Genomic DNA, 6,000 nt, shown 5'->3' with positions numbered 1-6,000 from the left:
ACTTTTTCCTCCTCTTGTTGCTTCATCATTATGCAAATTTTCAAACTAGTCAACATCTTTCTTTCTATTATTGCCCTTAGTTTCAAACCATTCATAATCATGTCACCTCTATTGTTTTCATTATACGTATGTGTGCTCTTCTCCATTATTTGCAATATAGACCATGGTGTTAGTAATTCCAGCCTTCTTCAATATATGGATTATATCTTTTCATAATGTAGTCAATACAATGGGGTGCCTCTTATCTTCTTTTCTTGAAATATAGACCATGCAATATAGACCATGGTGTTACTAACACCATGCAATATAGACCATGGTGTTAGTAATTCCAGCCTTCTTCAATATATGGATTATATCTTTTCATAATGTAGTCAATACAATGGGGTGCCTCTTATCTTCTTTTCTTGAATGTGCGTAAGAAGTCCATTGTTTCAATTATTGAGGTAGAGAGATGGTGAATAAAAGAAGGTGTGTATGAAAGGGAATCACACTAAAAACAAGATAATTTAGGGACAATGGAGATAACATCTCATGTTCCTAGAATCATGCCTAAGGGGCTAGGGACACCCCTTGGAAGTACTATATGTAGTCCACACCCCTCGAGGGCTTTTCACCACACCCTTGCAATTGTAGCAACAAATCGCATGCTGGCTTAATTGATGTTGTGAATTATTAGATGTAATTGTGCCTTATTATAAGTAAGCTCATGAAAAAAGAATAATTTCAAAATTGAACTTAGTACTGGTTTTATTGAAAAATCTGTCCACATGCATGAATTGGTTGTTTTCTAATTCATCCATTTTATGCTGAATATATATACTAGCATCACCAAGTATCAGTGTTTTAAGACCATCATGCAATAGTATGGTTTAATTTCTTTAATGCTTTTTAGTTTTTAACAAATCAACAAAATTTATGGAGCCTACTCCCAAATGAGTGTGCATAAATTAACCACAACAATGGAGGCCCCATAAACTATATCGAATTCTCTCAATCAAGTGTTTCATCTTATTGAGAGGAAGCTCAATCAATGCATTTTTGAATTATTACTTGGTTTGATGTATGTGTACATAAAATTTTTGATCTATTTGACTTAATTTATGCATCTTATATTTTTTGGGATACATGATTAGTCCCATATTTTTATGGTCTTATTTTTTAAGTTTGGAATTTGTACTACTTCTTGGAGGTCAAGTTTGTCAAATTTCAAGGAGCATTGCAAAAGTTATGGGCCGATCAAGTTACCCACATAAAAAAGACTCCTTGAATTACCCAAGCTTGCATCTACCCCCAAACTAATCATCTTTATTTGATATTTGAAGGCACCACTCTTTTTAAGAAAACATTTCTTTCTACTAGAAGTTTAAACATCAAGATTACTATTTGTTTATATAATATTAGAAATAAAGGATCAAAATTTTGGGCACAATCAGCTTGTTTTAATATCTATATTTTAGAAAAGAAGTAGAAAATAAAAAAACTATACATTCATCAAAATAATTCAACCATTTAGGAGAGAAGCATATCATTATTCACACCATGGGTATTAAAGTACATTGATGAAGCATACCACCCATGATCTAATCACAATATAATAACTAGAAATAGGCATAGATTTGGAAACTTTTAAAAATTAAAAAGAGAATAGTGTCCAATTTGATATTTTAAAAAATAAAATGCATGAACAATAAGAGAAGGTTGGTGTAGATGAATAAGCACATGGTTGAAAATAGTTAAAATGAGACAAAAGTGGAGGTGGGCATGTTCATCATCCATTTTCCCGATACTTTCAACCAAAATAGCCAAAATATTGTGGAAGTGGACGTGAGTTTATAAGAATGCATTAATATATTATATATCAATAAATATAAAATTCCTATCTTGAAGTAAATCATAAAAAAGTGGGATGAATTTTTGTCTTTTGAAAATATAATGATAATCTAAAATTTAACTTGATTTTTTTTCTAAATTTCCATTTACACAAATTACGATTATCTTCTTTTTTTCTTCTTCTAAAGTTCCATTTAAACAAATTAGGGTTATCGTCACATATGAGAACTAGTGGTAATCCTCTAGATTTAGTTAAGTTCAAGATTATTTTGCTTTCAAGGGGTGAACTACTAAGAAACCTTTGCATCACTTGCATTCAAGAGGGATTTTAAAAAAAACTTATTTAATGGGGGTTGTAATTGCCTCTTTTCTTCAGAAAATTTCACCTGATCATTTGATTTTAAAAACTCCTCTTCTTAAATTTTGTCACATTTCCAAAATAATAAACCCTTTGTGTTGAACTCATGTGGTACATTTACTTGTTTCTAGCTGAACGCTTTGAGGTTTGCTTCAATGGGTAGAGAGATGGTGAATAAAAGAAGTTGTATATGTAAGGGAATCACACTAAAAACAAGATAATTTAGGAACAATGGAGATAGGGATCATCTTTGTCATTACAATTTTCAGGTTTTCAAACAAACTACCCAAGATAATAACTTGACTAGTTGAAAATGTATAAAAACCAGAAAATAAATTAATGAAAAAGTGAGAGATGAAGAAACTCATAACTTTTAAAAAAGAAATGATACAAGATAATGATTGGGATGTGGATTTTTGTGTCCATTGTTGTGATACATTGCTCATATTTGTTTATTGACTAGTGTGATTGAAAATGCTTGGGGAAAATGACAATGAGCACACATATATCTCCGTTTTTGTCTTATTTCCTTTTTTTCATGGGCATCTTTATGGACTTTTTCCTCCTCTTGTTGCTTCATCATTATGCAAATTTTCAAACTAGTCAACATCTTTCTTTCTATTATTGCCCTTAGTTTCAAACCATTCATAATCATGTCACCTCTATTGTTTTCATTATACGTATGTGTGCTCTTCTCCATTATTTGCAATATAGACCATGGTGTTAGTAATTCCAGCCTTCTTCAATATATGGATTATATCTTTTCATAATGTAGTCAATACAATGGGGTGCCTCTTATCTTCTTTTCTTGAAATATAGACCATGCAATATAGACCATGGTGTTACTAACACCATGCAATATAGACCATGGTGTTAGTAATTCCAGCCTTCTTCAATATATGGATTATATCTTTTCATAATGTAGTCAATACAATGGGGTGCCTCTTATCTTCTTTTCTTGAATGTGCGTAAGAAGTCCATTGTTTCAATTATTGAGGTAGAGAGATGGTGAATAAAAGAAGGTGTATATGAAAGGGAATCACACTAAAAACAAGATAATTTAGGGACAATGGAGATAACATCTCATGTTCCTAGAATCATGCCTAAGGGGCTAGGGACACCCCTTGGAAGTACTATATGTAGTCCACACCCCTCGAGGGCTTTTCACCACACCCTTGCAATTGTAGCAACAAATCGCATGCTGGCTTAATTGATGTTGTGAATTATTAGATGTAATTGTGCCTTATTATAAGTAAGCTCATGAAAAAAGAATAATTTCAAAATTGAACTTAGTACTGGTTTTATTGAAAAATCTGTCCACATGCATGAATTGGTTGTTTTCTAATTCATCCATTTTATGCTGAATATATATACTAGCATCACCAAGTATGCTGAATATATATACTAGCATCACCAAGTATCAGTGTTTTAAGACCATCATGCAATAGTATGGTTTAATTTCTTTAATGCTTTTTAGTTTTTAACAAATCAACAAAATTTATGGAGCCTACTCCCAAATGAGTGTGCATAAATTAACCACAACAATGGAGGCCCCATAAACTATATCGAATTCTCTCAATCAAGTGTTTCATCTTATTGAGAGGAAGCTCAATCAATGCATTTTTGAATTATTACTTGGTTTGATGTATGTGTACATAAAATTTTTGATCTATTTGACTTAATTTATGCATCTTATATTTTTTGGGATACATGATTAGTCCCATATTTTTATGGTCTTATTTTTTAAGTTTGGAATTTGTACTACTTCTTGGAGGTCAAGTTTGTCAAATTTCAAGGAGCATTGCAAAAGTTATGGGCCGATCAAGTTACCCACATAAAAAAGACTCCTTGAATTACCCAAGCTTGCATCTACCCCCAAACTAATCATCTTTATTTGATATTTGAAGGCACCACTCTTTTTAAGAAAACATTTCTTTCTACTAGAAGTTTAAACATCAAGATTACTATTTGTTTATATAATATTAGAAATAAAGGATCAAAATTTTGGGCACAATCAGCTTGTTTTAATATCTATATTTTAGAAAAGAAGTAGAAAATAAAAAAACTATACATTCATCAAAATAATTCAACCATTTAGGAGAGAAGCATATCATTATTCACACCATGGGTATTAAAGTACATTGATGAAGCATACCACCCATGATCTAATCACAATATAATAACTAGAAATAGGCATAGATTTGGAAACTTTTAAAAATTAAAAAGAGAATAGTGTCCAATTTGATATTTTAAAAAATAAAATGCATGAACAATAAGAGAAGGTTGGTGTAGATGAATAAGCACATGGTTGAAAATAGTTAAAATGAGACAAAAGTGGAGGTGGGCATGTTCATCATCCATTTTCCCGATACTTTCAACCAAAATAGCCAAAATATTGTGGAAGTGGACGTGAGTTTATAAGAATGCATTAATATATTATATATCAATAAATATAAAATTCCTATCTTGAAGTAAATCATAAAAAAGTGGGATGAATTTTTGTCTTTTGAAAATATAATGATAATCTAAAATTTAACTTGTTTTTTTTTCTAAATTTCCATTTACACAAATTACGATTATCTTCTTTTTTTCTTCTTCTAAAGTTCCATTTAAACAAATTAGGGTTATCGTCACATATGAGAACTAGTGGTAATCCTCTAGATTTAGTTAAGTTCAAGATTATTTTGCTTTCAAGGGGTGAACTACTAAGAAACCTTTGCATCACTTGCATTCAAGAGGGATTTTAAAAAAAACTTATTTAATGGGGGTTGTAATTGCCTCTTTTCTTCAGAAAATTTCACCTGATCATTTGATTTTAAAAACTCCTCTTCTTAAATTTTGTCACATTTCCAAAATAATAAACCCTTTGTGTTGAACTCATGTGGTACATTTACTTGTTTCTAGCTGAACGCTTTGAGGTTTGCTTCAATGGGTAGAGAGATGGTGAATAAAAGAAGTTGTATATGTAAGGGAATCACACTAAAAACAAGATAATTTAGGAACAATGGAGATAGGGATCATCTTTGTCATTACAATTTTCAGGTTTTCAAACAAACTACCCAAGATAATAACTTGACTAGTTGAAAATGTATAAAAACCAGAAAATAAATTAATGAAAAAGTGAGAGATGAAGAAACTCATAACTTTTAAAAAAGAAATGATACAAGATAATGATTGGGATGTGGATTTTTGTGTCCATTGTTGTGATACATTGCTCATATTTGTTTATTGACTAGTGTGATTGAAAATGCTTGGGGAAAATGACAATGAGCACACATATATCTCCGTTTTTGTCTTATTTCCTTTTTTTCATGGGCATCTTTATGGACTTTTTCCTCCTCTTGTTGCTTCATCATTATGCAAATTTTCAAACTAGTCAACATCTTTCTTTCTATTATTGCCCTTAGTTTCAAACCATTCATAATCATGTCACCTCTATTGTTTTCATTATACGTATGTGTGCTCTTCTCCATTATTTGCAATATAGACCATGGTGTTAGTAATTCCAGCCTTCTTCAATATATGGATTATATCTTTTCATAATGTAGTCAATACAATGGGGTGCCTCTTATCTTCTTTTCTTGAAATATAGACCATGCAATATAGACCATGGTGTTACTAACACCATGCAATATAGACCATGGTGTTAGTAATTCCAGCCTTCTTCAATATATGGATTATATCTTTTCATAATGTAGTCAATACAATGGGGTGCCTCTTATCTTCTTTTCTTGAATGTGCGTAAGAAGTCCATTGTTTCAATTATTGAGGTAGAGAGATGGTGAATAAAAGAAGGTGTATATGAAAGGGAA

Source organism: Cibotium barometz, chromosome 58 (assembly GCF_041138505.1).
Source record: "Cibotium barometz isolate CiBa-2024 chromosome 58, ASM4113850v1, whole genome shotgun sequence".
In the NCBI taxonomy this organism is placed as follows: Eukaryota; Viridiplantae; Streptophyta; class Polypodiopsida; order Cyatheales; family Cibotiaceae; genus Cibotium; species Cibotium barometz.
This window is presented reverse-complemented; position numbering follows the sequence as displayed.